We start from the raw sequence: 22,468 nt of genomic DNA, 5'->3' as shown, positions 1-22,468 counted from the left end.
CCAGTATATGCCCACGACACTCAACTGCTTTTAATTTCTATTTTTGTAAAATGTGCCAATTAAAACAACAACAAAACAAAAAAGCCAAAAAACAAATTAAAAAAACCACAGCACCCAACACCACAGTCAATCACTGCAAACCACAACTATTTCCAGGGCACGATTTCCTAGACCTCTCACTGATTTTTCATTTCTCTGTGCCCATGACTGTTCTGGTTTGTGATGGTTAAACATAAATGGGCACATAATAGTTTTCATGAAATCAGTCCCCATCCTCTTTTCCTCCACTGTTCTGAAGCACTTCAGTGTATTTGTTAATAGGTAGACGAGTATGCTATCTGAATATGAGTGAGAGTAGGTAAAGGTATTTTTGAGAGTTCACAATTTTTTTCTGTCTAAAATTAAGAGGAAAAACTCAAAATCTAAAATATTTTCATGAACTGTAAATTTGGAAAAAAAATTCAGGTCAATCAAAATGTTCTGTTTCAATAATTTCAAAATGATTTGTTTGTATTTCAACTGTTTTTCTTTTTCTTTTTTTTAGTCTAATGAAAAATCTTTTGAATCAGAAAACTGTTTTTTTTTTCATTTTGTAATTATTTTTCATCATTTTTTGAGCTAAGAGGTTCACTGAAACAGAACTTGTTTAGCAAACAGTTTCAGTTCTGAAGAATTGGCTTTTTTGACAAAAAAATGTTTTGTCAAAAACTCCCTGACCAGCTCTGTATTTGAGAGCATTGAGATGCCAAATTTCCTGGGTGTCAGCCTATGGTTTTTTATTTCATCATCATTTCATAAATGCTCACTTTTAATGCACTGGGTATAGTCTCATTCACTTGTGAGAACTAACAAGCTCAGAGTTGTCTGGGAAACTCCTCAATCCCCAGCTTTTAAGATAATAGGCACAGGTGAATCTGTTTTGTGCTGAACTAAATTAGTGTGAGGATCCAGTAGAAAGGGCGAAGAGGATGACCCACAGCTTGTTGCTCTACGCTTCGCCTTGTTGGGAAGGAGTGCGAAGAAAAATAAAGTAGCATTTGCCCAACCATCTCTCATTGGAGAGATGTGTGTAATATTTCCATCCCCAAGTATTTAAAATCATGAGTCAGGCCTGCAAAACCCTGAGATTTAAAATAATAATAATAAATTTGGTGTTCTTTTTAATGATTTTTGAGCACTTAATTTTTTTTCAGGCTTTTCTCTGCAACTGTATGATCTAGAAATTCACTTTTTACTTTAAGAATGAAAGCTGAACTTCTTAAGTAATGACCTGATTCCAGGAATTGCAGCATTAAGAAACCATTAAGTACCAGAGATGTGAAATAAAATGTTGAGAGTTGGCAACACCTATCATCTACCTGGGATCTCTGGTTGCTGGTGAAACCTGACTCCCCGCTTACTATTGATGTGTTTAAGAGTGAAGGATTTGTTGCCTGTCTCTTGCCCTTCATCTTTGGGTGACATGCAGTGCCCTCTTGCATGTTCTAATTTTTTGTGGGGGAGGAAGGTAGAGGTAGAAAGTAAGTCTGCCATCCAAGGAATCCTAATCTCAAGGAAAATTCTCCCGAAGGAAGAACCTCATTGCATCAGACAACATGGAAATTGCAGAATTATTTATTATATTCCCACTAAGTGTTTTGCACAGAGAAGTCCAGTGTACATGTCTCAGGGGAAACTCCACCCCAGAGTTGAATGGGAAAAAATAATTGTAACTAACTAATGGTTTTAAGGGGGGATAATACAATGGAAACAGGATTTAATTCTGCTTTGGCTGAACTCAGTAGCAAAATTCCAATGGACTTCAGTTGGATCTGGAGCTTTGCCCTGAAAGAGAAACACCAGAGGAATGGGCACAGCCTGAGGGAAGAAAGAGTATCAAACAGAGGAAAAATAGGAAAAGCAGGACAGAGAACAGTAGAGAACAAATGCAAGAAACTCAATAAAGGGTTTGGAAAATGCTTCTCATAGGAAGGAAAAGTTGTATTTTAAAATATTGTTCACATTACACATATATTGGCAGCATTTCTTATTCCTCCAGCACTAATGGGAACACAAGCTTATGTCCAGGATCTCTGTAAATAAGAGATTGAGTCTTTTCAGGATCTCCCTCCTTTACTCCCTGCTGCTTTTCTTTTTTGGAATTCCCACATATCCTTCCATACTGTATTACTATTCCACCCCTTCAGTCTGTGGTAACAAGTCCTTCTGGCTTCTTCTGGGCTACTTTAGAGTTCTCAAATGATAGTTAGAGCTTTGTACATAGTTCTTTTCATCTTCAAAATCCTTTCCAGACATTAATTCATCCTCATTACACTCATGTCAAGTAGGTAAGTTAGTATAATGATGTATTTTACAGACAGGAAATCAGAGGCAGAAAGGTTAAGTGAGTTGTGCAGGCTCAAAGACAGTAAGTATCAGAGCTGGGATTAGAACTCATTGGTATCCAATTCCCCCACCTGCATTCAGGTCACTAGACTATCCTCAGGTCACTAGACCCTTCCTCATCTAATGTTTAAAAGTTATTGTGAACAGTTACTCCCAAAATTAATTTTCCTTTCACTTTTAAATTCTCAATTGGTTTTAAACAAGTATGAATAGGCTTATGAGTAATTTGGCAAGATTTTAAAAACTTTTCATTAAAGACAACCTTATTCACTCAAAGGGTTTTCTGGGAGTACTCCCAGCTCTACTGAGACCATTTAAAGATTTTCCTGTAATATAAAGGATCACGTAATTCTTATATTATGCATCTTGCAATAGCACAGGTAGTTTAATACTCCCTCCAGAAATCTCATGGGGAAATAAGGCAACAGTTACAAAAGATATACACTGAACTACATTTTAAGTACTCTACATGCATTTTAAGTTAAGATCAGTAAATTCAGGTCTAATAAATGAAAAACTAGGCTGGGTTATGAATAGTTCATAGATTTACTGTAGTCTACTGTTCTGTACAATTGGGGTCAACATTATACAGGAGAGACCTTCACTGACCTTTGTACATAGAATGAAAATTCCTACCAGGGCAATGCATTGGGCAGTAGCATTCTTGTTTCATTTTGTATTTTTAGTCTCACACTTCGTATTTGAATATATTTTAAGAGTTTGTCACGGCTTGACCAAAGATTGTGATGGACACTCTTTTATACCACGTAGATTAATCTAAACAAATAATTAATGTCGAACCACTTGCAGATCCTCAGTAAATGAGTGTTGGACACACACAAATGCCTACTGATTAATCACATCCATTGTTCCAAGACATCCTTTTTATTCCTAGCCAAGAAGTGCTTATGTTAGTAGTACCAACGCAGATTTTGTCTTACACAACAGAAGGAGAAACCACCACAATGCCAGTAGGGTTTTAGAAGATTTATTTTCTTTCTATGCATGCTTCAGATTTTACATATTTTAAGATTCTATTGCTTGGAAAGAGTGCTCTGTAAAGCCTTTCCCCTTCTCCCCTCAGAAAACAGTTTTTCTGGGTGAAAAAGCCTCTCTGCAACGCCAAACAGCCCTTCAACCTCAGCACCCTCACTCCCCTGACTTTAAATATAGCCTTGAATTTCTGCCAGCTGCATACCCAGCCCTCATAGAGCAGTCTGCAGGGGAATTATCTTTCTGCCTTCACTTGGAAGCAGTGAGGAAATAATCGTGGGCAGCTGAGGAAATTTCATATTTTGAGTTCTAACATTTAATTCAATCTCCTCTTTGCTCACTTGGCCCGATAGCTGATCCACCAAGAACTGCTCATGTAAGATATTTTGTAACTCTCTGTGGTTACAAGGAATCAAAACTGTATCTCAAGAGGCTCAAACTGAAGGTGGTTTATTCTATAAACTTCTCTAGGTCTCCAAATCAAACAACAACAAAAAACTCTGGACTTACATACGATAATTTTGCTGGATCAGTAAAAAGGGTTTGGAGTGAGGAAGCTGTTTTCCTTTCAGGATGTGGGGGAGTTGAGTCATGGGGTGTGAGGGCAAAACAATTCCATGATAGAGGCTATTAAGGAAAGTTCATCTTAATGGAGGGAGACAATTCTAAATTGAACAGATATGTTGATAATAATGGTGCTAGATGAACTCTACATAGACAATAATGCACTTGAAATATTAGGTTTTTTCCTGTTTGGAAATTATCTGTAAATAAATTTTGATTTTAATTTGTTTGTTTGTTGTTCAAATTGGTTCAACAAACACTTTATGTGAACATATTTCTGCCTGTGGGTTACTGGTGAATTATTTGCCATGGTCCAAATTCTCTCCATTTAAATGAACAGAAATAAGTGAGTGGAGAGTTTGCCCCTGTATCTTCAACTGTTTAGCTAATAATTAATTGATATTTGTGGTTTGTGAATGACATCCCCTGTAGGACACATGCTATGATTTCTGTGCTGACTCACAGGATGAGAATTCAAGATAGCCACCCTAGCACTTTTGATGAGAATTTTCCTGTGAACACATGTGCACAAATATTCAGAAACCTTTTGCTTCCCACAAACATTCTGGTGGGGGAAGAAAAAAGTTTACGAACTATTTCTAGAATGTGGCAAATACTCTTGACATGAATTTGCTTTTTGAATTATTCATCCACTTCTACTTATCTATTTTGCATGTGGAGGTTGAGGAAAGGGAAAATCTTAGAATAATAGAAATGGAGGGCTGGAAGGGGCCTTGAGAGGTCATGAAGTCCAGCCTGGTGCACTGAAGTAGTAAACCTAGATGATCCCTGATAGGTGTTTGTCCAACCTGTCCTTAAAAACCTCCAATGAGGGGGGGATTCCACAGCCTTCCTTGGAAGGCTCTGCCAAAACTTAACTACTCTTATAGTTAGAAAGTTTTTCCTAATATCTAACCTAAATCTCTCTTGCTGCAGATTAAGTCCATTACTTCTTGTCCTACTTTCAGTGGACACGGAGAACAATTGATCACTGTCCTCTCTGTAACAGCCTTTAACATATTTGAAGACTGTTCTTGGGTCCCCCCAAAGTCTTCTTTTCTCAAGACTAATCATGCCCAGTTTTTTCAACTTTTCCACATAGGTCAAACTTCCTAAACCCTTTATCATATTTTTTGCACTCGTCTAGACTGTCTCCACTTTGTCCCCATCTTTCCTAAAGTGTGACACCCAGAACTGGACACAGTATTTCAGCTGAGGCCTCACCAGTGCTGAGTAGAGTGGAATAATTGTCTCTGTCTTACTTACAATACTTCTATTTATACACCCCAAAGAATATTAGCCTTTTTCACAATTGCATCACATTGTTAACTCTTATTTATTTTTTGATTCATTATGATACCCTGATCCTTTTCAGCAATACTACCACCTACCTGTTCCCCATTTTGTAGTCAATTTTTCCTTCCTAAGTGTAGTACTTGGCACTTGTCTTTACTAAATTTAATCTTGTTGATTTCAGACCAATTGAATGATTGTGTTCTTTTGAAAAAGATACATTGATTGTCAATCCTGAGGTGAACAATGTTTCTCTTTCGGTTGTCAACTGCCACTGTTGACAAGGTTTGTGCAAAGAAGGTCTGCAACATCCTTTGCTTTTAGTAAGGAGGGTACATTTTAAACAAATGTACAGAGTATCCAAATATATTGAAGCGATGAGTCACTTCTGGAACTCCCAAGTGGGTTTAGGGAGTATACACACACCTCAGTCCTATCAGGAACCTCCTGGGGAGCAGACCCTTTGATCCTGTGTACATTTGTATTAGCTCTGGTATTTGCTCCAGATGAATAATGCTCCGCAGTCTAGGGGCGCAGCCACCATCCTCAGCTTGTTAAGACAGAGTTGAATTTGGACACTCATGTTGTTAGCAGCTGCTTGAATTATACACCCACCTCCAGTTTGTATGTGCAAGCACACACAGCTCTGCTAGGCCTTTGATGAGATGCCATTATTGTTAAATCTGACTGGAGAGCTGTGACAGATTAAACCAATTTATTATATCTCCAGCTGACATCTCATTTTCAGACAGGACACAATATGCAGCACCAACTCGAAGGTCTCTTTGTATTCAGGGGAAGAATTCCACTCCTGTGGAATGGGGTGTGACACCACAGCTGATCTCATGATAGCCCTTTGCTATGGCAGCTCATGCACTCCTGGACAAGAATGCTACTGTCACTTTACCATGTGTAGACAATCGGTGCCTCCAAGCAGCTGAAAACTATGTTCTTATAGAATGGAGGCATTCGTTGGAAAGAGTCTAACACTCACTAAGTTCAGTGAATTTGCCTCTTTGTCCACTTGATTGTGGATCCTCACTCAGGATCAACAGGTTATTCTCTGGCTTGTCCAGAGTTCCTGCAACTATGCACCTGTTTGGTTTAGTTTCCTCTCCGTGCTATGATCAGTGTTGCAGGCAATAACTCATATGGTGGAAGAGTGCTTACCTGGACATCTGGAGGGTGGTTTACAATACCTAGCCTCCCTTGATACAGAGGCATACTCTGGTTATGGAACCTGGACATTGAGCTCTGCACCTGCATATGAAAGGAACAGGAGGATCAATATGGATAGTGCAATATGCTTCACTTTCTATAGGCAGTCAGTTCAACAAGATATTGTGATGTGGGAGGGGAGGCATGGCCTCACCATAGTCCCTTCGTGCCCTCTTTGGGACAAAGTGAACTGCTGAGGGATCAGTTGTGTGCTGCCTTGAATGCAAGGAGTGAGTTTGTCCCTGGACCTTCTGAGAAGTATAGAAGGGGTGGGAGAAAGTTCTTTACACCTTCAATCCTCAACAAGGGACTGGGGCAAACTGCCCAATACTCTATCCTCCTATTACTTCTGTGAAAATTTGAAGGTAACTAAAAAGCAATTGAATGCTCTTCAGACTACCCATGTAGCAGTAGATACACAGTTTACTAGAAAGGTCAAGTACTAGTCTATATTAATAGCCTCATAGAAATTAATGGAAAACACTTATTAGGTCATCCAGTCCATCTTCCTGCCAGTTCCCTACAGTGTAACTTCCGGTGCTTTGTTCAGACTGCTTACAGACTCATGAGATTTATGGCTTTGGCCTTTTGACAGTACACTCTACATTGAGCTTTCTGATTGTTTCAGAAGTATGAGTCAGAAGTAGATGGATTCCACATTCTCTAAGTGCCTGAAATTGGAACAGAAAATATAGTTAAATTACTTAGAATTAGGATTATGTAACATTTTAATTAAAACTGCTAAAATATACAAGGACAAGGCTGAGCTCTAGCAGATGAACTTTTGCAGCTGACTTTTTTTGGAACCACAGACTAGTGTTTGGCTTTTCTAGTAAATGGTACATAATTTTTAAACTTATGTAATCTTTCATACCTCCCTTGGTTTCTCTCATATCTCTCTGTCTCTCCTCACTTCTCTGCCTCTCTGCCCTTCATTTCTTTCCATTTGGTCTTTATATTATTGCATATTATCTCTCTTCCTCCTTTTGGACTGTACTATTTTTTAAAATTTTCCTATCAACTCCCTTCTGGCCACGATACACACACTTTCTCTCTCCCCACCACTATTGTAGTTTTCTTCCATGTCTTTGTCTCTCTGACCATTTGCCCTCTGGATTTTTTTTCCCTTCCACTTATTTCTCTATGCCATCACTTTGTCTTTCTGAGGTTCAGCAAGGGATGGGCATCTTTAAGGTCTACTACTCCATGTCTCAGGGGTGATGATAATAATTCAAGACTGCCTAGCTCATTCCTTCAGCCCTTGGGAACTGGCTCCCAAGGAGTTTTGAAACCTTCAAGGTTAGCCAACTCACTCATCTGGTCCCACACCCTTCCATTTTCCCTCTGCAAGTTTCCTATAGTCCTTTCTCCTCTTCCCATTCCACATCTCTTTCCCTAGTCCAGGACCCTATTTTCCTGCACTCCTCCTTTTATTCTTTCTGGACTCTTCTCCCCACCCAGCATTGCTCTCTGATATTTTGAAACTGGCTGATTTATCCAATATTCATGTTTTTGAGGAGATTCACAATCAATGAATCTAAATGCTTAACATGTGAGTGGATACTGCACTGATTTGGGGGATCCTTACATCATTGGGCTGGAAAATTTGTGATTTTTTGGGGGGTGGGTGGGTTAGGCATATATTCCATTCATTAGTAAAAACATTAAAATACAGTAGTTAGATTTTTTTTTCACAACATTTTTAGTGCTTGGTGTAAGTTTCTTCTAGACTAAAACACCATCTTCTCATTCTAACAAAGAAAGAACTATCTCACTGCAAATGAGATGACTGTATTCCGAATCACCATAAAGAGGTTTCTGGCAGAAAAAATAAGGTGTTAACTGCTGCCAGGAAAGGGCTACTTCACTTGGCTATTGATACAGAGCTTATTTCTTTCACAGAAATGTGAATAATTTGCTAAATTAGTCCAACCCCCCCCCCCTCAAAAAAAACCCTTTTCTGTCCTAGAGAAAGAGTACATCCACATGAAAAGAGGGGCACAAAAGAACAAAAAAGGAAACAATACCATAAAATATGAAAGGAGAGATTCCAGGACATAAATATGTTGAAATACGCTGTAAGCCACATCGCTTACAAGTGACACCTGGAATGGACACATTTTTGGATGTTCTTGCCCACAGTACTTAGTGCCTGCTCCTGCTCCCATCAAGATGACTGAGAGTTTTGTCCTTAAAAGCAGCAATGTAACCAAATACAATGCCCCACAGCCATCATTTCCATGATAATTACATATTCTGATGTTACAACGTGACATAAGCAGAAGTGAAATAATTAAAATCTAAGTTCTAAAGCTTTAGTCCTGTAATTTGCAATGAGTGAATGGACAGCTACACTCACAAGGCAACTCAATGAAGTCACTACAGCAATCTGTCTGCATGGTGTAAATTGCGGGGCCTAAATTATTTCCTTAGAGGGCCAAATTTATGCCTGGTGAAACTCTCCTGAAATCAAGCAACTTTGTTTATCATAAACCTCTAAAACACAATAAACAAAAGCAAGATGTGGTTATTCAGTTATGGAAACCAGATATTTCTCTGCAGGTAAAATGTCTCAATGCTCCAGTAGTTGGTTTTTTCTGAACACTAATTGGAGAGTCTGAGGTCTTTTTATTTAGCTCAGTTGACATGAAGCCCTAAAACCTTTTAAGGAACAACAAGCAGTGCTAATAAAATCTAAAGTTCTGGAAGTTGGCAAGATTTTTAGGTCCCCAAATACCTATCCCAAAACAGTGTATAAACATAATTTTTCCCCTCCTCCCCCTTTCCCTTGTTCTAATTCCACAGGAAAAAAATCACTACTTATAGAATGGGAATGAACAGATTGTGTTACCAACAAAATATTATGGTGCAAACTGTTGTGTAGGTGAAAGGAATTAAAGCAACACTGAGATCCTGTCTTTGGTGAATGAAAAGATTATACTGGTTAATCCCACTACAAAGCATCTCTGGCTAATCCCATTATAAAGCATCTGTGCCTTTAGTGAAAAATTTTTAAAAACTGGTTGTAATTAGAGCCATAAGTCATTTTAGTTTTGATGCTTATAGCAAAGAGATAATCATGCTGCTGGATTACTACTTTTGAAAAACATTAAGTAAGAAAAAACTTTATGGTTTGGCATGAATACTCTTAATTCTTGCGGAATAGGCAGCATATAGGGTTTTATTACCTCACAGATTAATGAAATTTAATGTGATGAATGCCATAGTGTGGTGACAGTGTAGCCTCTGTGTTCATGAAATGGCAGTTTTTTTCAGTAACAACCCTAGCTTGGGCCTTTTGCTTTGTGTTTGCTGCAGATCTAAGCCAAAATGGCTTTTAATGGGGAGTGGGGGAGAGGAATATTGTTTTTATTAAAAAGAAGTCAGAGATTAAATTAAAGGCGCTGTTCAGAGGTAGCTATTATATTTTTGGCAAAGGCATTTGCTTCACATTTTAGCTCTTATTTAGAAACTGCTACAATTTTATTCTTATCTGTAGGGACAGAAAGAGCTATATTAGAAATACCCCAAAGCAGTGTTTAGGGCCTATCGAAAGGAACATGGAACATGGAAACATAGACATTACCACAATGGATCATACCGAGGTCATTTTGGTCCTGTATCCTGTCTCTGACAGTGGGCAGTACCAGCTACTTTAGAGGAAAGTGGAAAAACCCCAGGGTTGGCAAGGTGTGGGATAATCTGGCCCCAATTTTAGGTCTCATCCTGGTCTCCAGTAATTAGAGATTGGCGTAAATACTGAAGCATGATGTTTAATATCCCTTCTGCAAATTTTTATTATAATTAATTATAACTATGAATACATTTTATACCTTCTAAACATCCAGTCTTTTTTGAACCTTGTTAATCTTGGCTACCATGATTTCCTGTGGCAATGAGTTCCTCAGTCTAATTATACATTATGTAAAGGTATTTCTTTTTGTTAGTTTTGAATTTCCCATATTTTAATTTAATTTAATGCCCCCTGGCTCTGGTGTTCTGATGCAAGGAAAATAGAAGTTCCTGATCTACTTTCCTTGTAAAATTCTATGCTTTAATCATGTGCCCTCTTATATTTTGTCATAGCATCAGTAAAAATCAGCAATCAGATACTCTTTTGGTTACATTTCTTTTGGTTACATATAGCATTATTTATTGGTTTGATGGTAAAAACAAGATGCTAAATTAGATATAATTTGAAGGGAACTATTGAGCACATGAATAGGTGAGGGGAGGTATGGTAACGAACCAGCTTTTGCTTTGAAGTGCTTGTGGTGGTTTCATGGCTTCCTTAACTTTTTTGTATTCTGTTTCCATTTCAAGTGAATCTGTTCAATTCAGGGAAAAGCCTGGTGTTCACAAATACTATTTATATCTGTGTTTCTCCTGTCCCCACTCAGGGTTAGCGTATACCTTTAGGATCAGCTCTGGAATAGGACGGCAACAGGGGAGTACTGTGCATCAGAGTGGTGATTCAGAAGCACATGGAGAGCATTGTGTCATCAAGACATCTCTCTGAGGCCCAGTTCCTCCCATTTTTGCCCTCTTTTTCCCATGGAAAAGTAAGTTAGTGCACCCCTTGAAAGGGGTGCCTGCCCAGCCATTCTGAGAGGGAGACCATGAGCCATTTCAGGGCATTTCTGTTCATCCCTGAACTTCCTTAGAGGTGGCTCAGGAATATTTGGTGGTTGATGGTATCAGGTATGTAGCCCAGCAAGATGAATATAGATTTTACTTCCCCTGTCTATGGTCACAAGGACATCCTTCAGAGCAACAAAGGCTGTCTCAGTAGAGTGTCCTGAAAAGAAGCCTGACTGAGAGGGATGCAGGATTCTGGCAGCTGACAGGTGATGTTGGAGGCTGTTTAGCTATTCAGAGGCTAAACACACATCTTCATTTTCCATTCCTGCCATTTGCACAAACACTTAATTTAATCTATTTTTAAAGGAATTATTTGTAATTTTATTGTATAATTTTAATTGCAACATATGCATTTCAGTTTTTCTTACAGAAAATATTTGTGAAGAGCAAAACTCAGACTTTAGTGCAGAATAGAAAAAGAAATTGAACCAAATCTCTCCACATTTATTTTGTCACTTTCACTTATTTACATGCATACGTAACAGTTATGGGAGAAAGCATGGAGACCAGTGATCAATGGCAATTTTATTGCAGATTAAAATGTTTTCTATCCCATTTAAGAGTAATTTTCTAGATGACGGGTGCTCTCAAAATCTATATTAACTGGCAACAAGAGAATTAGTGGGAACTTGTAAACAAAGGAAATGGAAAGTTTGGTTAAAGATATTGTTGGCTAAGGGAAAAAAGTCTTACTGCCACTCTGTTTGTTTTGGGTTCTCAGTCAATTTGGAATTATAACGTGGTTTTTTTTTATGCTTGGAAATAAAATACAAAAACACTGAAAATTTCTTTTACATAGCAACACTGGAATTTGAAAGTCTGCAGTAGTATTCTGATAAATGTATGAGTGATAAATGTTGTTAGGAACCACTGGCGGTTGAAGGATATATTTCAAAGACTGTGGAGATTGGCCCTGCTGATGTCTCTCTTTCTCTTAGCATACGAAGGCTTAAATTCTGCAAGCTTCTCTGTGTGGGCAGACCCCTGAAGCAAGTCGGTCTTCATGGGCATATCTATACTGTATCTGGGAGCGATTGGAGTATAGACAGGTTTCAGAGTAGCAGCCGTGTTAGTCTGTATCCACAAAAAGAAAAGGAGTACTTGTGGCACCTTAACAAGTACTCCTTTCCTTTTTGTGGAGTGTAGACAGTGCATCTGGGATTGGAGTTTGGGCTCTGAAGCCTACGGGGTTGGTTGGACTTGAAAGCCCTAGCTCCAGCCTGAACTGCAACCTCCATACTGCTATTTTAAGCATGATAGCTTAAACCCTGCTAATGTGAGTCTGTTCACCAAGGCTGGGAGGCTTGCTCCCAGCTGCAATATAGACATACCCCATAAGGTAATATGGGACCACTTGCATAGAGGGATTATAGGATCGGGGCCTAATGTTTTATCTTAAAATTATTATAGTTTGAAAGAAAAAGTGGACCCCTGACAGTACTTGAAAACTAGAAATACAGAGCACTGGGGAGGAAAAATAGGCAACCATCTTTAAAATTAATTAGATTATCAGAGCACGCTGGAGAGATAAAATGGAAAAAAAATGCATATTTTCCTAAAATGACTATAGCATGCTCCAATGCAGAAGGATCTAGCAGCTCTTCTGCTGGACTCACTGAATTCAGAGTCTGCAGATTTCCCATATCTTAGTCCCATAGAGGAAAGCAGGACTGGAAAGTTTTAGAACACTCCTTGCTTCCTGTGAGATCAGAGATTCTCATGCAGGTGGAGAAGTGGGTGTACACTGAACTGTGATATTTATATTCTAACAGTCACCGACATTTCTGCCTGTCCTGTTTCCTTTTTATTGAGAACTCATTGAAAATTAGAGTTATAGACCTATATTCTTTTAAGTCCCTACCAATATCCTGTTGGAGTTGATTTAAATGAGAACAGGATTAGGCCCTAATTCTTCTACAGATTCATAGATTCTAACGCCAGAAGGGACCATTGTGATCACGTAGTCTGACCTCCTGTACAACACAGTTCTATTCTGGGCCATAGAACTTCCCCAGAATAATTGGAAAAAGCATCTAATATTGGTTTAAAAATGGCCAGTTATCGAGAATCCACAACCTTTGATAATTTTTTAATAGTTAATAACTCTCACCATTAAACATTTACACCTTATTTCCTGTCTGAGTCTGTCTAGCTTCAGCTTTCAGCCATTGGATTGTGTTATTAATTGAGTCCCGTATCATCCATTCCATTATCTTGCCTGGGATTGGTGTCAGGTTGACAGACTTGTAATTATCTGGGTCATACTGTTTACCTTTTTTAAAAATTGCCACAACTTTAACTTTTTTCCAGTCTTCAGGAACTTTCCCAGTGTTCCAAAAGTTATTGAAAATCAATATTAATGGTTCAGCGAGCTCCTTAGCTAGCTCTTTTAAAACTCTTAAATGCAAGTTATCTTAACCTGATGTCTAACTTTAGTAGCTTTTGTTTAACATCCTCAAGAGATACTAGTGAAAAGGGCAGCTTGTTATCACCATTTGATGAGGCTATATCATCTATCTTTTCCCCAATACAGAACAGAAATATTATGGAACACTTCTGCCTTTTCTTCATTAGCACTGATCATTCTATCACTTCTATTTAATAGTGGACCAATACCATTATCAGGATTCTTTTTGTTCCTAATATAATTAAAAAAAACCTCATTATCCTTAACTCTGCTTGCCATAGATATCTCCTGGTGTCCCTTTGCTTCCCTTATCAATTTTCTACATTTCCTAGCTTCTGATTTATATCCATTACTATTAACTTCCCCTTTCTTCCATTTGTTGTATATTATTTTTATTATGGCATTTTTGGAAGCCTTCACTTCTCCTCCAAACCAGGTTGGATTTTTAACTAGCACCAGTTTTCCCCTCAATTGTGACTTTTGGGGCATCCAGTAAAATGTTGTTAAATGATTGCCAATTATCATTTGCATTTTTTTATTTAAATTGTTCCTCCCAGCTGATTTGGCTCAGAATTGTTTTTAACTTCATGAAATTGGCCCTATTAAAGGACCAGGTGTATATATCACCTGTCTGGACTTTATTTTGCTTGCACATTATATATGTGATCCAGTCAGGATCACTTGTAACTAACCTACCATTAACTTTTAGTTCTGTGATCAGTTCCTCTTTATCTATTAGGACATGGTCTAATATAGAATTCCCTTCTGTTGGTAGCAACACTGTTTGGGTTAGAAAATAGTCATCTATACAGTTTAGAAATTCCAAGGATATTTTAGTACTGGCAGCATGAGACCTCCAGCATATGTCACTCAGATTGAAGTCCCCTATGATCACATAGATGCATAAAGAGGTGGTCATCCTTTTCTCTAATGTGATTTGGTGATCTGTAGCAGACATTAGCTAGTACTGCATCTTGTGTTTTATCTGTTAGGACATTGATTCATAAGCATTCAAGATATTTTTCTTTGAGTTATCAGTGACTCGGAAACAGGTAATGCCATTTTTTGAGAGAGTGCCATTTCCTCTCCTCTTTTGCCCACTTGATCCTTCCTAAATAGGTTATAACCATTGATTTTAACATTCCAATAGTGTGAATCATCCTAACATGTTTCAGTAACACCAACATTTCCTCTTTTTACTCTCCCTTTTTGCTATTAGTTTAATCCCCTCCTGACTACTCTAGCCAGCCTGTCCCAAGGAGATTGGCCCATGTTCTACTGAGGTGAAGGACATCCAAACCGTTCAGCCCCCTCACTCCATAGAAGGTGGACCAATGTTCTCCAAAATCAAAGCCCTGCATCTTACACCACTTACCTAGCCAGCAATTCACTTTCAGAATCTTCTGCCTTCTATCTTTCTTTGCTTGTTGGACAGGATGATTTCTTGGACATTCTTCTTCTTCAGCACACTTCTGAGTTTCTTACTACCTGTGAGATATCCTGCGAAGCAGTGTCATTAGTGTCCGAAACGAACCATGACCAATAAATCCTTACTCATAGACTTCAGAAGATTATCCCAATTGTAGACTGGTTTCTCATGTATTGGTTCTGTGAAGGCAGCATATTGTCCTGTTGTCCACCTGTGCCTTGCAGCATGTTGTTTTGATTTTTCTGAGTATTAAATCTCCAACAAGGACCAGTCTTCCTTGGATGGCTGGAGAACTCTTTATGGAGAAGCTTGATTTTTTTTTCTTACAGATTGGGCTATCGACATGTGTATCCCATACATCCATCTGTTCTCTTGGACGTGCTGAATCCTGAGAGGTATCTTCCATAGTTTGCACATTGAGGACCTGGTGTCAATTTGAAGCTTCTAGCTGTGTGGAATTCCTCCTGCTTCTCTTCTTTCAGATAAGTTGCCGGAACTAACAATCAAAGTAGCTATTTAGGTGGTGAATTATGACCTTTATGTATCAACTAAATCCCTAAATGCAGATTCTATGTCTTCTAAGTGAGCGACAATTAGCATTATCCAATTTCAGCAGCCAACATTGCACTATACATTATTGTTCATAATATTTTTAATATCTTCTTTTATCAATGTGTACATATTTTGAGCATTCAGATTATAAATATATTAAATGATTGACTCAATTCTTTATCTCAATCAGAGCTTTCTTCTTTCTCTTAATTTCTCAGTGAGTGTAATTAAGTTTATCCAAAGTCAGTGAGCTTGGGGAGAATGTTTAAAAATACATGGGAATTACTTTCCATGCCACAAGTTTTTTCCCCCAAAGTTCCTACTGTTTTGCTGAATAGCATCATAATTCATATTCAGCCTTTTTGTCATCACTTCTAAAAGTGGAAGTGTGAAAATACAAATGAATGCCAAGAGAAATGTGGCACAGGATGGTACTTGTTCATGTTGGTGCTGATGTCATATGGTATGCTGTCACAAAATGGAAGCTTCTTTCCATAAAGAGGTTTCAGCAGTGGGTACACCTCATTTCAGGTGTACTGTAAAAAATGCCTTCAATACCTGAGGATTGAAAATATAATAAACAAAACATTCTGGGCTCAGTCCTGTTCTCTATATAAGGCATAGCTATTTATCCACTAATATCTACATAACCACCAAATGTTGCTATTTAATTAGCACTATTTGTGTCCATAGGTGAATTGTTTTTACCATCAGTCCAGAGAATCCAAAATGTTTGGTTTTTTTCAATACCCTTTTTTATTTTCTGTCTTTCTGGTTCTTATTTCCACTGGATACCAGCAAAGGGAAGATGACGATGCTAGGGAAGATTTTAGTGGTCTCAGCTCTGTCTGATCTTCATCTGTTTCTGTGGGAGCAGGTTTGGACTCTGCCTGTTATTGAGACTGAATTTTGGGCATTTCTGTCTTAGGGTATGTCTACTCTTGAGCTGGAGGTTTGATTTCCAGCTTGGTTAGACATACATACATTACCTTTGATGGAGCTAGCACATTACAAATTGCAGTGTAGCTGCTGGAGCAAGGACATTGGGACAGACTAACCATCCCAAGTACAATCCTGTCTGAAACTCAAGATATGTATAATCCTGTCTGAAAGTCTTTCCCATCACCTGCACCCCTCCAGTCACACTGCTATTTTTAACATGCTAGGTCAATCAAAGCTAGCACAGCTATGTCTAACCAAGCTGGAAATTACACCTGCAGCTCCAGTGCAGACATACCATGTGGTATTTCATTTTGTTGCAAATAGAAATAATGTCCTATAAAAGGTAATTGCAAAATACAGTTGGAAAGTGAGGCTTCATATTTGATTTGTGTTTATTCTGACATTAAAGCAACTTCAGCTACTATTCTCTGGTTTGAGCTTGATTGGGGCTTTCAATGACATGGAGGAGCTCTGATGCAATAGCAGGTCCCAGAGACACTACGTGGTACAGTAGCCACTAATACACTCTTACAGAGTGTTCAGCATAAACTCCCCTTTCTGTTGGCTGGTGCAAAAGGGAGCAGAATCATAGGCCGTGGCATTGCTGTGTTTGGGGAGTCTGCAGGAGGCACTATGACTCTTGCACTCTGGGAGCACAGAAGATGTGATTGTGTTCTCTCTTTGCACAGCAGAATGGGCAAAGGTGACTTGTTCCATTCCGTCTACCCACCGTACGTGCTAGAAGTAGCCATGTGGGGGTGCTGCCACACCCCATGACTTGAAGTGATTTCCATCATATACAGGGTTTACAGTTTGGTTCAGTGGCTCTCAGCACCCCCACTATACAAATTGTTCCAGCACCCCTGATATCTGTACTTAAGTTTAGTATTTTACTGACTATTTTTTACGATGCTCTCTTAGAAGTCTGAAAAGATCCCTTATGGATTTTGTTCTTTGCTTTTTAGTAAACACACATTTCTTCCCTTTGCTCCTAATAGAAATTACCTACAATGCCCTGTTTAAACAGGTATTTTCACCATTTAAAAAAAACAGGAACATTTTATTGTGTTACAGCTTGTTTATTGGGTTGTGTATTTGGTTTATCTGACAGAAGGAATGTTCAAAGAACTGGAAATGAAAAACTAGAAGCATGTAGAACAGAAAAATGGCAGGAAGTAGAGAATGATGAATATGTCCAAGAGCAAAATAATTTAACAACCTACAATGATTTCTAAGGGAAAGGAGCAAGAGGCAGTGGTAGATATGGCAGCTGTACACCTACATCTTTCACTACACAGCTCTTATTACTGGGTGGAAAATACTGTTTTGGTTCTTAGCATTTTTGAATCAGCCAAGATCTGGGGCTGGGAGGCTGCTGAGGAAAGAATGGGCAAAGCAGAATATAAATACTTTTTTCCAGAATCATAAATCATTACATTTACATAAGATGGCTTATTCTTATTTTGTGAATGTTACATTAGCCCCTTCCAACTGCACTTATAAAAAGAAATGGCAAATCAGAAACAAATTTTTGAACATTTCATCTTTTTTTCTTTTTTTTTTTTTAATTTATTAGAGCTGGCCTAGAGATGACAATTCTGCTGAATGGCAGCTTTCAAGGTTTTGACATTTGTTTTCATTATTCATTGGTACAAAAATTAAACCTTTTGAATCTTTTCACATAAATGGTATTGTTTTAGACTGAAACCTCTGCTTTTCAGTTGGGAAGGTTGTACCTGTAGGTGCAGCCTAGTGGTTAATGCGAGACCCAAGCTCAAGTCTGTTCTCAGCCTGATTCAGAGTAGAGATTTTTTTTATCCCAGATTTCTCTGAATCAGGCAGAGAAGAGACTTGAGCCTGGGTACCCCACATCCCTGGCCACGGCCCTAACCATCATGTCTTGCTCCCTGACTCTCAAAACCTTCCCCACAAAAACTTAACCAAAATATATACGTCTCAGCAAAACGTTTCAACTTCGACAAAACAGTATATTTCATCAAAAATTTATGTAATCTAAAATGTTCCAACCAGTTTTATTATGTATTATTGACCCAAGTGGGTGCCAACTGTTCTCTCTCTCTCACACTCACTTTCGCACATGCACATAAAGACACAGTCCTTGCTCCCGAGGTCTTATAGTTTAAGGCCTTGATGCTGCTGTACCTTTTCATTCCAGGATCAGGGCCCTCAATCAGAATGAAATAACAAGTGAGAGATGTCAACAGACAAAAGGAGAGGACAAGGAGAGGCGGGACAAGAGTTGCAATAATATATCTTAGTCATGTACCTGTCTTGGTGGCTAAGTTACATTTGCTTTGTTTTTTTTGGTTTTTTTTCCCCCATCTCATTTTTTGTAGACAAGGCAGCAAATGTGATTTCTAGGAAGAATTAGAAGGGGAGTGAAGGTGGCTTGGGAAATTAGGTTTAGGGAGGGCAACACTTGAGGCAACTTGGAAGAATACTTCAAAAATATTAAGAAGTAATTATGCTTACCATTACTTTAGTTATGTTTTTCCAACCTCATCCAACCTTTAAAGCATTGCAGGCTTAATATAATATCCTTGTGACCTAAAACTTCTGTTCCATTCATTGGCAGTTTTGGGTGTGAAATGAATGCGTATTTGGGCTGGTATTAAGCAATTGAGAGCAGGATCACTGATGCTACAATGTGAAAGGGGCAATGATATGGTGCATTTTGAATGGCCTTGTTTTATTTATGTCACATGTGACTGCCATTAGCTCAACTTGTAGGTGTTAAGCATCACATCAGTTTTTGATCCATCTCTGCTGCAGCATGTGTACAAGCCCTCTTTGTGCTTCAGTTGCTTCTTACTACTAAACATTGCTTTCATTGTGTTACCTGAGCTGAATTAATTTGTACAAGAATTGGGTCTTGATCAAGTGATAAAAATGTTTTTCTGCCATTGAGAAAACATCAGTTAAGCTTTTTAACAAGAGCTCTTGCTGGAACCAGACATTCCCTCCTAGTTTGTTTGATTTGGACTAGAGATCTTCTAGACTGAATGACATGCTTCATTCCAGTGCCTGAGTTGATGACTGAATTAAGATGTGTTGATGAATATTAATTTCTTCTACAAAAAGCTCTGACACTTAGACATTCTTGTTGTTGTCTGCTTGTTCCATCAAATAATGGAAGATTCAGGTGGTTTCCTTCAAAGTGTGTATATTGGCAGTTGGACCTGACAGGCATATTTCACATAGCATGTGGTAAAAACCTTTTCTGTTTTATCATTTCTGGACTGCAACAAAGATGCCTTAGCTATTTTGACTGCACATATTGATACAATAAACTCCTTTTGAGACTATCTCATGGTTTATTTGTAATAAACTGATGTTACCGTATTAGTAGCTGCAGTTTTCTCCACCGAAGCATGAAGTTTGTTGACACTTGTTTTACTGCTGACATTTCTTTCAGTGTTCAGTAAACTGCTATGGAATTTCACTAGTGAAAAGTCATCCTGTCTTCATTTCCCTGCAGATTTCATTGGCTTACCTCAATAAGCTTTTGATACTTGTCAGATAATGTAATTTCACAATGTTATTACTTGCATGTTTCAGCAGGCACTTCACGTAACAAACTGTGGGGTTGCTTGCCTTTTTGGGACCATTTAGAAAATAGGTAAAAACTTTAACATAAACACAAGTTTATGGGAGGTAGAATTAAGTTATTTTTACTAATTAATTTTGGACCAGAGCTGCTTTAGCTAACCAGTATTTTTCCAGTCTCAGTTTACATTAGTGATTTACTTATGTGAAAAAATAGTATCTGATGAAAATGCTCTGTATCTACTCACTCTGCAGACAGATGCCCTTTTCACAAGATCTCTTATTAATGGTTTTTAAGTAAGCCAATCTTTTGCTGGCTAGTGTTCACTTGTTTTCTTCTCCCATTGGGCATTCTCAGTGGAACTCTCTTCCAACTTGAGGGCCTTGCCGTATTTAAATAACATATGCAAAGTAATTCTTAATTGAAAATACCTTGTGAGGCCCAAAGCTTAACAATATTGTATTTCCATCCTTTGATGTAAGTTGTGTTATTTAATTATTTTTTTCCCTATAAAAATGCATTCAAGGCTGTTTTATACTTTACCCCATTTTAATTACACTGCCTGAAATCAGAGAAAAATGATGCTGTATTCAAACTATTACCAATAAATTTTACTTAAATGGGGGACATAAGGATTGTTATACTGAGATAAAAAGGAAGCAAGTTGTGGTTTGCATACAACATTACTATATGAAAACTAATCTGAAAAAAATACTGAATGAAATAACGGAAATAGGACCAAAAAGCGAAAGCAACTGACTGATGGCAGTTTCTAATGAACCTGGAAAGAGCAGAGGCCACCTTAATTTACTAAAAGGTTACTAATTATTACCCTTGTAATGCTCCCTGGGTAGGCTGCCCCTGTTGAGACCTTTTCCCAGTTCCCCAAGTGCTCCCCTTCCAAATGGCTGGCCTGTGCCGCCACTGCTCTTTGGGTTACACTCTGCTGGTCGTCAGCCATGTTATTTAGCAGGCTCAGTGTGCTTGGCACCTGCAAGAATTTTCCTCCAGGAGCAGGTGGATAGCAACAGTATGCAGTGACACAGAAGCAGCTCCTTCCAGACAAAGTATGGTTTATTTTGCCAAAAGGTATATAGAGCTTAGAGAAGTGGATTTCAAATAACAAAAAACAACAAGCATATTGTCATACTCACATTTGGCATTCCCCTCGAGCCCTTGGGTAGACCTGACTGAGCCCCCAATGCCTCTCCATTCTCTCAGGGCACCAAGTTACCACTTGCTTGCTGCAGACATCTCACTCCCAGTCAATCTCTGTGTCAGCCTGCAGCTGCTTACAGTTTCCTCCTCCTCCTCCTTTGTAGGGCAGATCCTTTAACCAATTAGAGTCTTTTCATCTTCAGATTCTCAGCCTACTCAAACAGCCTTGTCACCAGGGTTGGGGCTGAGGAGTCCCACTTCACAGCTATAAACCTGGCTATTGCGTTTTTAGGAGATACTTCTTATCTACGCCATGGTTGTACTTTTCCTGTCTGGTTTCTTTAACAACCTCCTTTTCCGTTAACTAGGCATTCGGGCAGGGTAATAACATAGATATGCTATAGGGCATATGATATTTAGAAAAATAATACAAAGAATTCACCATTTTCCACAGTCCTCTCACTACTGTGCCATCTAAAGCTGAACATATGCTGGCAAAAATGGACCTGTAATTCGCCACCAGTGGCAGCAATGGTGAAAGCTGTTGTGTGGCTTAGGTGCTTTGCACCAAGTCATCTAACCCTTGGGCAGGGTTCAGCTACAGCTGTCACTGGTGTTGCTGTACCAGTGGTGAATTATGGGTCTGTTTTCCATCCAAAAATTGTAGACAAGTCTTATTGGCGTCATGCCACTCAATGTTCCTGCGGCCGCTGAACACAATGTATTCAGCTGAAATGTGCCTGTGAGGAGCAGAATTATTCTCATGCAGCATCAGGGTTGTTGTTAGAAGAAAAAAGGTGGGAGGTGAACGTTCTTTTATTATTTAGAAGGCCTCGTACTTCCCAGCTTTATTTAAAAAAGAAAAAGGAAATTCTCTTCTTGCTGCTTATACTAGTTCCAAGCATTCACAACAGCTGCCTTTTCACCTTTTATTAGTGTTCATTATAGGGATGTCAGAACCTTGAAAGGTTTTAGGCACTTAGGGAAAAATTGTTATTTTAAACATATATAGTTGTTCTTCAATATTAATACAATAAAACCTTTTTAGTCTAAATAGATTCATATTTTAAAGCAGTGTTTCCCAAACTTCGGACGCCGCTTGTTCAGGGAAAGCCCCTGGCGGGCCGGGCTGGTTTGTTTACCTGCCGCGTCCGCAGGTTCGGCCGATCGCGGCTCCCACTGGCCGCGGTTCACCGCTGCAGGCCAATGGGGGCTGCAAGAGCGGCACAGGCCGAGGGACGTACCGGCCGCCACTTCCCGCAGCTCCCATTGGCCTGGAGCGGCGAACCGCAGCCAGAGGGAGCTGCGATCGGCCGAA

General features: G+C 38.8%; 1 long non-coding RNA gene across 1 annotated transcript in view; it reads right to left on the bottom strand.

Annotated features, from left to right (window-relative positions):
- Positions 1–21,251, bottom strand: part of LOC122465638 — a 77,048-nt gene extending 55,797 nt beyond the window's left edge. The window contains exons 1-2 of the long non-coding RNA XR_006290625.1: positions 21,147–21,251; positions 6,406–6,495 (exon numbers count right to left, since the gene is read on the bottom strand). This is a non-coding gene — a long non-coding RNA (uncharacterized LOC122465638). The remainder of the gene's footprint in view (positions 1–6,405; positions 6,496–21,146) is intronic.
- Between the last annotated feature and the right edge of the window lie 1,217 nt (positions 21,252–22,468).

The sequence above is a fragment of the Chelonia mydas genome, chromosome 4 (assembly GCF_015237465.2).
Source record: "Chelonia mydas isolate rCheMyd1 chromosome 4, rCheMyd1.pri.v2, whole genome shotgun sequence".
Taxonomy (NCBI): Eukaryota; Metazoa; Chordata; order Testudines; family Cheloniidae; genus Chelonia; species Chelonia mydas.
This window is presented reverse-complemented; position numbering and strand designations above follow the sequence as displayed.